General features: G+C 33.4%; 1 long non-coding RNA gene and 4 other non-coding genes across 12 annotated transcripts; all 5 read left to right on the forward strand.

Annotated features, from left to right (window-relative positions):
* The first annotated feature begins 271 nt into the window (after positions 1-271).
* LOC131632845 (uncharacterized) lies at positions 272-9627 on the forward strand. 8 transcript variants are annotated; one of them, XR_009293157.1, is made up of 10 exons: positions 272-623; positions 1136-1571; positions 1711-2042; positions 2832-4088; positions 4510-4610; positions 5208-5519; positions 5887-6022; positions 6761-6867; positions 7233-7526; positions 9220-9627. It is a non-coding gene; the product is annotated as an uncharacterized LOC131632845 (long non-coding RNA). The 8 variants fall into 8 exon arrangements; XR_009293158.1 differs by having other exon boundaries at positions 2832-3221; positions 3869-4088; positions 5208-6022; XR_009293160.1 differs by having other exon boundaries at positions 2832-3162; positions 3869-4088; positions 5208-6022.
* Positions 2415-2486, forward strand: TRNAQ-UUG (transfer RNA glutamine (anticodon UUG)). Its single transcript has one exon. It is a non-coding gene; the product is annotated as a tRNA-Gln (tRNA).
* Positions 5012-5083, forward strand: TRNAQ-UUG (transfer RNA glutamine (anticodon UUG)). Its single transcript has one exon. It is a non-coding gene; the product is annotated as a tRNA-Gln (tRNA).
* Positions 6495-6566, forward strand: TRNAQ-UUG (transfer RNA glutamine (anticodon UUG)). Its single transcript has one exon. It is a non-coding gene; the product is annotated as a tRNA-Gln (tRNA).
* TRNAQ-UUG (transfer RNA glutamine (anticodon UUG)) lies at positions 7742-7813 on the forward strand. The gene has a single exon. It is a non-coding gene; the product is annotated as a tRNA-Gln (tRNA).
* Positions 9628-9993: the final 366 nt, after the last annotated feature.

Genomic DNA, 9993 nt, shown 5'->3' on the forward strand with positions numbered 1-9993 from the left:
AATAGGTGAATTCTTATTTACCCAACTCAAAAAGTTGGGTAAGGTTACCTTTAGTGTAAAATACATTGAAAACATTAAATAATTATTCTATTTAATAATTAATTAAATATAAATAAATTAAATGGTGACATGTGATTGGTTGAAGGTACACTACCCATCTTTTTGTGATGGGTAGAGAAGTTGTCCCCAAATGATATGACATGAAATTATAGTATTTGATTGGTTTAGGGTACCGATACTATCTATTAAAACATATTTACCAAAATATTCTTCGTCGCCGAGTCTCTTCCGCAGTTATCGGAGCAACGAAAAGCCAAAAAAGAGTCAACACTCAATTACAACTGAGCAACCAATACGAAATTCCTTTTCCGCAAATCATCTCTAACCAAAATTGATTTCCTCTTCTCTATATAAAAACGTGCAACTCAAAATCAAAACCCGTCGTTCGAAGCAAGCACTGTCGGTGACGCCGGCGAATGAAAACTCAACCGCGTTACAAAGGAGAGTGAGCGAGTTACGGCGAACGAGTTCAAATGGTGACCGGCTTGGCTTAGCGCCGTAGCTGGTGAAGCTATTCCCGGCTGTGTTCCCCTTCGCGCCGATGACGTAACAAACTCGAGAAGGTTCACCACTGTTATTATATTTATTTATTTATTTATTTATTTTTATATCCATAAATTTAGTAACCTCAATAATTCTAAATAAAGGAATCAAAGAAGTTGTTGTTGTTGTATACAATCTCATGTAAAATTAGTAATTTTTTTCACCAGAAATATTTGATTGCAGAAAAGAATATTAGGGCAAAATATACCATAAGGCCTATGAAGCACGACGAAAACCACACTGATATCACGACACCAATTATAATTTGAAAAGATGAATAAATTAAACTACTCAAAAGTATCCGAGTAAGTGTCGGTGTCTCTGGACATGGACACACCATTTTTAGAAGTGTCGGCGAAAGTTGATTTATGTAGTCGACCCCACTCAGTGGGATAAGGCCCAGTTGTAGTTGTTGTTGTTGTTGTTGTTGTTGTTGTTGTTTGTATTGGTTATGTTATGTACATGCATGTTTATTTACAGTAATGATTTAATTTACCATAAACCAATTCTCACTTCAGATTTCTCTTTGCAGGTTTCAGCAAATCAAACTTAAAATTCTCACAAGGTCAATAGTATACATGAATATGCTTCCCATATGAAGATTGTGTCTCAAGGAGATATTTCTTTTTCTGGACCATTACAAGTTTCAATATAAGTGGCTTTGCTTGGGCAAAAAGCCGAAAAGACAACACTTCAATTCGATCATGTTGTTTACTATCATTTTTTAGTGAACAGAGTATCAATACTTTGGATTCCTCTGTATTTAACTCAAAAATCATTTGGATACCATAAATCAGGAAAGTAAGGAGTTTTGTGGGAGAACACCAACTCTAGAGGCCATCATGACCCAATTGAAATTTCTAACTCTTCAAAGGAAAATCCATAGAGTAGGTTCAATCGGAAATACTTATTTGATGCTTCTGACGAGTACCACTTGCAAGAACGGTCGATGACTCAATGGAAAGTTTGTAAGTTGGCAAGAATTATCACCTGTAATTAAATTCTCCTATTCCAATCACTAAATGCTTTATAAGTTCTCATGTTTTTATCTAGTCTAATCCCAATATACCTTATCAAAATCAATAATGTCACTTGTTATCTGTGCAGGGACATCAGACTGCAGGGACGCGAGTTTGAACCTGCGACATTCCACTTATGCACCTTTAAAGGGTGAAATTCCTGCATATGCTCAAGGGTATAGTGGAAAGAAAAATGTTAATTAGTATATCTTGAGTTGTTCAACCATGTAATTTATGTCTGCTTGGGTTAACATTACTCTTTATTTATTGCCATCCCAGCAGAGTTATCAGGATCAATGAGAAAATGTTGAATTTTCAAGACACGGTTGAAAGGCTCTTAGAAAGGAATGAGCGTCACATCCAGCGAACTGTCCGAAGATCATGTTTTCGGAAAGACACATTCAACATTCAAAACAACAGGTGGTTAAACATTTGAGTAATGTTTCAAAGCTTTTGGTATTTTAGAAATCCAATACATATAGACATTTTCTTCCAAATATACCACTAAATTAATTATAACATAATTTGATATTTGCTAGATTAGTTATGACCTGTTTATAGTATTTTTTAAAGCATGTAATGATTATAATAGGAGTATTTCAGTATTTATGCATATGAATTAAGTGATCCTTTAATTATGTGCAAATACCTTAAATACAAACACATTAAGTATATGGTTTCCAAAAATGGGACAATCGGTTATATGGTTCCGTCTTTATAAAATAACACGTATTCAACTTCTATTCTTATAAAAATTCATTTTGAGTGTATATTTAACAAACATCACAATTGGGTTCTATGGTGTAGTGGTTAGCACTCTGGACTTTGAATCCAGCGACCTGGGTTCGACTCCCGGTAGGACCTGTTTTTCGATCCCCTCGTATACCCGAGTTTTGCTCGGACATTTGAGAATTTATGGAAGGGCTCCCTTTTTTAGTTAAGCCCTGCAAAAAATTATTATAACGATAAATATTTTAAATTGTAGTTGTGGTTTCTGTTGTTGGTATATTGTAATTTTTCCATTAAGGGAAAAATGTTGCGGTCACGAACTCATAATGCAGTTGGAGAGACTAGTAATATGTACTGCGGTTGCAGAATGCAATTTAGAACCTTGATGATAAACGTTCTTAGTCTTAAAACTTTCTAATTAAGTAGATATAACCTTACACAAATGTGAATGATGCTGAGCATTCCATGTTTGTTTTGCAGATTAAGTGCTTTATGAAGCAATTGTTATCTGCTGTTGAGTATTTTCACTTGCAGGGCGTGATCCATGGGGACATCAAAGGATCAAATCTTTTGGTGTATAATGAAGGAATGATGCGCCGGAACATCAAAGGTTGCAGATTTTGGTTTAGGGAAATTCATTAGATCTGAGATAAAAGAGCCCCTCGCTAGGTGTCTTATCACCTTATGGTATCGTCCTCCGGTGCTTTCGCTTGGTTCAACAGACTATAATTTGTCGGTGGATCATTGGAGTGTTGGCTGCATCTTTGCGGAGCTACTTCTTAGGAATCCTATACTTCATGGGAAACCTGAGGTGGTAGCCTCTTCCAAGTTACTACATTCCTATATTTTGATGCATCTCATTAGAAAATGGTAAACTTAATCAAATTACTTCTCTGATATAAAGCTTAAATTAATTTTGCTAATGTGTAAAGGGAAAAAATTATAACACCTCATTGTAGCAATTTAATTTGATAATGCTGATTGTTGTGGCATGGATAATATGGGGGATATAATCAAACTGAAGAATGAGATACTTATTTACATCCGTGTTCAAATAACAGATATCGAGACGCAATAGCGCTATAATCAAAATTTAACAAACCACTAATGTTCTTCAATATTTAGTATGAAGAGTTGTCAAATAGAGTTAGCTATAACGTTATTGTTGAGAAAAAGCAAGTGTAAGTTAAGAAGTGTGGGAAAGTCCCACATTGATTAGAAAAGTGGAGACTTGCATTTATTAGTGAGAGAACTCATACACCTATCATACCTTTGGTTCGAGTGAAGGACTGACTCACTTGTATCGAAAGTCCTCTACACATGGTGGTGGATAGGAGGCATACAAGTGTATATGTGGATGAAAAAACTTCCGCTTGAGGATGAAAGAAAGGCTCCAATGAAAAATGCCTCCTCATGATGACCCATTGTTATTTTTCACGATCTACAGTTGATAATACTGATTTACATTGTGTTTTATAAAAGGAAGTGATTCATTTTTTTTTAATAAATATATGCAGGTGACAATTACATAAATTTTTTAAGATTTGTGGCTCCCCCACCTGATGGAAAAAGAATGAATTTTCTAGTGCAACTTTGATTCAGCCGCGACAACCATGTGATGGTTGCTTCTTCTGAGAGTACTTTAAAGATTTGCCTCCAAGCAATGCACATTTGCTACAAACTCTTCTCTCCATTGAACCTAACAAACATGGAACTGCCACATCTCTCATATTAGAGGTAGGTTGCTCTGATTTTGGAACTTGTTGAGAATTCATGTTATGCTGTTTATTCTGTTGTTGATTGGAAATACTCAAAAAAGATAGAATATACGTATCATGAGTTTAGTTTTGATACACCATCAGTGTAAAAAGTCTGACATTGTTAACAAAACACAATCAATAATATGTGTGATTTTAGAAGTAGTTATGATAAAAATCAAAAACGATCCGACAATTATGCTTGATTGAACGTTTAAATTTTTTTACACTGATAGAGTATATGATCCGCATTGGTAATTTAATTTTAGGGGTATTCATAAATGTTAATCAATTCCTTTTTCTTATGTTAGGCCTAAATACAATCCTATGACTACTCATCATTGGAATATGTATTAAAGAACTCTTCTAGTTTTTTGATATTATCACCTTACCACTTTCAGTGTTTCAAAACAAAACCTTATGCATGTGACCCATCAAGCTTGCTGAAGTACCTGCATAACAAGGAAGTCAACGCAAAGCAAAGGGCGGCAGAGGAGGCAAGGTAAGGCTGGACTTTTTACGTACCCGTCTTTAGATTACATCTCTTTTCTTTCTTTTTTTGGTTGGTAATTACATCTCTTTTCTATAGTTAATTATCTTGAAATTAGTGTTATTAAATAGCCATGGCAGAATTCCGTGGCAGAATTTTTGACCACCGGTCACCTTAGGTAATTTGTGAAGAGATAATGATTGCCATACAGCGGATTTTTGGCCTTCCTCCATTAGTCATTGACAACACTGGTTGAAATATGTCTTAGTACAGCAGGTTTTTCTGCTTAGTCTTTGAAATCATTAAAAAAACTAGAAACATATTTTTAGTCTTTATAAAATAGCACTCAATCAACTTCTATTATAAAAATTTTATTCATTTTGAGTGTTTATATTTAACAAATATCACAATTGGGTTCTATGGTGTAGTGGTTAGCACTCTGGACTTTGAATCCAGCGACCTGGGTTCGACTCCCGGTAGGACCTGTTTTTAATGTCCTTAAGTTCTTTTTCACTTCGGAAAAATTAAAATTGTCTTCTAGTTCTCAACTACTGCGAGTAATAGCATACTGTGGAAATGATGTTTGAGCAATGCATGTTTGTTTTGCAGATCAAATACTATATGAAGCAGTTGTTATCTGCTTTTGAGTATTCTCACTCACGGGACGTGATGCACCGGGCATTAAGGAATCAAATTTTTTGTTGAATAATGAAGGAATATTGAAGGTTGCAGATTTTGGGTTAGTGAACTTCATTAGCTCCGGAAAAAAAGAGCGCCTCAAAGTAGTTGTCACCATGTCGTATCGCAATAGAGGTTTTGCTTGGTTTGACAGATTATGATTCGTCGGCGGATCTTTAGAGTGTTGGCTGCATCTTTGCAGGACTAGTTGTTAAGAATCCTATACTTCAAGGGAAATGTGAGGTTGAAGCCTCTTCAAAGTTAATGGATTCCTATATCATGATGCATAATAGTTTGGTTTGTGTTGTTTACATCTCATTAGAAAATGAAGTTATTTGGTCTGAATATTGCTTAATAGATGAATCAATTGGAAATTACAATTTCTAGACTATATTTGAATTTGTTGTTTTGAAACACTTTTTAAAACCAAAGAACACCTTCGGTCATTGACATCACTGGTTTAAATATATCTTTTTAGTGTTCCAATATCACTAGCATTGCTTAGTCTATTATTTTATTCGACAAGCAAATTTTGTTCAATACAAGTTCAACCATGCAATATATGAGTACTTGGGTTGACATAAGTATTTATTTGTTACAATCTATGCAGAGTTATCAGGATCAAAGAGAAAATGTTGAATTTTCAGGACTCCCTACTATCTGCAATACACACGGTTGACGAGCTATTATTAGAAAGGAATGAGTGTCTCATCCGGCGAACCGTTTTGAGATCATGGTTTCTGAAGGTACTCTCCATTTCAAAACTATGGTTGGTTAAACATTTTACTTATGTTTCAAGACTTCTTAATAAACATTTGACCTTTTCCCCCTAATATTCCCTAAATATAATTAATATAATTTGAGTTTTGATAAATTATTCATAAGTGTTTCTAAAGCATATAATGATTATAATACTCCTATTTCAGTAATATACAAATCAATTAATTAAGCAATCCCTTAATTATGTGCAAATACCTTAAACAACTACTGAAGTTTTGAAATAGTGGAGGAATTATATTACAAGCATATCAAGTGTATGGTTTCCTTGAAAATAAACAATTGGTTTTATTAATGTTCTATCACTTTGATCTCATGTTTTTTGCTTATACTTGAAATCATTTAAAGAGTAAAAATATTTTGTTTATTTAACTTCTACTCTTATAAACAGTTTATTGATTATTTTTTTTCTTCTGTTTTTATTTAACTAAACTATAAATGGGTTCTATGGTGTAGTGGTTAGCACTCTGGACTTTGAATCCAGCGACCTGGGTTCGACTCCCGGTAGGACCTATTTTGATGCAATCGAGACGAATTCATGATGTTCATTGGATGTCCATTAAACTTGTTATTTTCTAATTATCTTCCTCGGCACGGCATGATGCAATCGAGACGAATTCATGATGTTCATCGGATGTCCATTAAACTTGTTATTTTCTAATTATCTTCCTCGGCACCAGCAAGTAATAACTATTTTTGTGTTTTAGTGAAGCTTCAAGGATGGATTACATCTAGTTCGCCTACCATGTGATTGAGTACATGCAGCATTGTAAGGTTCTTGGGCAGTCCTGATATCAAGTTCACGAATAATAAGGTTAAATCTTTATTTTCATATACTTAGTCTAGCTTTTGCTAAGACATTTGAAAGTTTCTAGAAGAGCTCCTTTTTTTTTTTTGAGTAAAGCCTTACAATTTTTTAATTTTAAAAATAACAATATATGATTTAAATTATGGTTGTGATTGTCGTTGTCGGTGTAGTGCAATTTTTTATATTACGAGAAAAATGTTGCAATAACGAACTCATTATGCGGTTGGAGAGACTGCTAATATGTATTGTGGTTGCAAAATTCAATTTAGAACCTTGATGATAAATGTTCTTAGTTTTATAATTTTCTAATTAAGTAGTTATACTCTTACACAAATGGAAATGATGTTGAGCATTACATGTTTGCTTTGCAGATTTAGTGCTATATGGAGCAATTGTTATTTGGTGTTGAGTTTGTTCACTCGCGGGGTGTGATGTACTGGGACATCAGAGGATCAAATCTTTTGGTGAATAATGAAGGAATATTGAAGGGTTGCGGTTTTGGGTTAGCAAACTTCATTATAACTAGAAGATACCTTATTATGGCATCTTCCACTGGAGCTTTTGCTTAGTTCAACGGATAATGATTCTTCGGGGATCTTTGGAGTGTTGGCCGCATCTTAACAAAGCTACTTGTTAGGGATCCTATACTTCATGGGAAAACTAAGGTATTAGCCTCTTCAAAGTTAAAGTTCCAATATCATTAGCATTGCTTAGTCTATTGTTTTATGGACAACGAACAAAATCTGTTTCAAACAGGTTCCAAATTCTAATATCATAACCATTACTTTGTCTATTGTTAGTACATATATAGTCTTTATGAAGTAATTCACATTTAACTCATAGTTATAATAAATTATTTATATTATTCTGTTCCCAAATGGGTTCTATGGTGTAGTGGTTAGCACTCTGGACTTTGAATCCAGCGACCTGGGTTCGACTCCCGGTAGGACCTTTTTCTGTTTTTTATTTTGAATTGAATAAAATTGAACTGCTTATGTTCGGATTTTGAAATCGGGGTATTTTGTGGGGGTTTTTAACCTCCTGCAAAGTCATGTTTTCCTAAATATTCAAGTTCTAAATTGTTTTAAAACTTGCACTGTGATATGGATTTGAAAACAACCATAATTTCACGCATAGCCCTAGTTATTCTTAAGATGTAAACACGGTTTGTTCTGTTGTCAATTGGAAAATACCATAACTGGTTATAGTTTTTCTTTTACATTTCCTTCCAATTAGCACCTGTTTTGTCGAGAATTCAATTCATTTTTCAGCGTAACTCTCACACTGATGCAGTTTTGGCATTATTCACAATATCATGCACAACTTTAAGTTTTTTCTTTAGAATACACACGGTTTGTTCATTGCATCTTTTTCAGCTTTTGGAGGTTGGTTTGAAAATGAAAACACACTTTTAAAATTAAATGGAGAACTCTTACCTTCACTTAGCTTTGAGAGACTTTAGAAGGAAAAACATAAGAATGGGACATATAACTTTGTATTGCTCCGTGAGAGAGAATATAAATATATTGATCTGGTTATTATATTTAAGGTATAATTAGTTACAAAGTTCTTTAATTTAATTTAATGCTTTACTTCAGTACTTTATATAAAAAGAATGTTATTCTTTAGTCTCTAAAAGCACTTCCATTAATCGAATTGGTCATTTCCGTCAACTTTTCTGAAAAATCGTTAAGTTTGGCTGACGTGGTTTTACAGCAAGGCTTAAGGTACAAATTTGACTCAATATTTATATTATAAAGTAGAGTTTCTACTTATTTTGTTTCAGATTCATTCGTTCACTTTCAGTCTTTGTTTCTTTCTCTAGGGTTTGTTCTTCATCTTCAAAATTAATCTTCCTTTTTTTTCATTAACTTCATCTTTCTTCTGTTTGTGTTGTTGCAATTCCGTCCAATGTCAAGAATTTAAACAGTGCTTCAATGTCAAACAAGTAAAGCTCTATGACATTTGGGTATGTAATTCGTAGAAACAAGAGGAGGGGGTGTTTTTGTTAAGATGAATGTGTTCTTCGTATTGAGTGATATGAACAATGTTAACTTTGGAAAAATGATATAGGATGAATAATAGATTATAGATTTATATATATTTAAGTTTATTTAGTACTTATATTTGTATGACTATTTTACTGGAGTCTTATTAGTATTTGGACTTTGGACTTTTATGTTTATGATTCATTATTAGTGTTATATAAAGTAGCCTCTTAAAGACATTATGTATCAAAGAAATGAAATGAATCTTTATTTTCTTAGTTAGCTTTTATTATCTTTTATTTCTTAGTTTTCTTTAATTTTGTTAGGGTTCTTATTTTACTTCCTAACAGAAAAAGTTCTGGGGTTGTAGGAATTACAGAAGTCACATGGAAAATGATTGTAATTTCTTCAAGTGGTTTGGTGATGAAATTCTTGATGAAAGGGATTTGAAAATTGAAAGGCAGAAGAATAAAATTTTAACATTGAAGGAAGAGGTTGTCTACACAAGAGGATGGCTGCAAATGTAAATGGTTGTTGGGATTTTGAGTTTAGGATTGAATCTTGTAATTTTAACATTGTATTTTCAAATTAGATTAGTTTATTGTGTGATTTTTAGTTTTTCCGAATCTATGTATAAGATAAATTGGTGTTATGAATATTTTGAGTTTATTATGTGATTTGAGTTTGTTCTAGTATAAAACAAGACATAAAACCTTGATTAAAAATAGACGTATAAAACAGTGGCATTCATACTATAATGAAACTTTTTAACATATGATAAGGGATTACACTGATGCACTGAGTAAAGTTAAGGGACTAAACTGATACACTGAATAAAGTTAAGGGACTATTTTGAAACTGTTTTACAACATCTGTCCTGAACACATGCACATGCACACGCAAAAGACATTTTACACTCCCTCCTGACGTGTACTTGAATACACCTTCCAAGGAATTTCCTTTTTGATCTCAAAGGAAACAAGTCCTAAGTAATGTCCTGAACAACTAGTCAGACATTGTCTGTCTTCTCTTGTATTCTCTAAACATCTTCATCTATAAGAAAGTGATGGTTCATAAAGCCATCACGTGATCTGAAGTAAAATCACCATGCCTTCTACTGATCCTCAAGTATACTCTTCTCATC

The sequence above is a fragment of the Vicia villosa genome, unplaced genomic scaffold (genome assembly GCF_029867415.1).
Source record: "Vicia villosa cultivar HV-30 ecotype Madison, WI unplaced genomic scaffold, Vvil1.0 ctg.001041F_1_1, whole genome shotgun sequence".
NCBI classification, from domain to species: domain Eukaryota; kingdom Viridiplantae; phylum Streptophyta; class Magnoliopsida; order Fabales; family Fabaceae; genus Vicia; species Vicia villosa.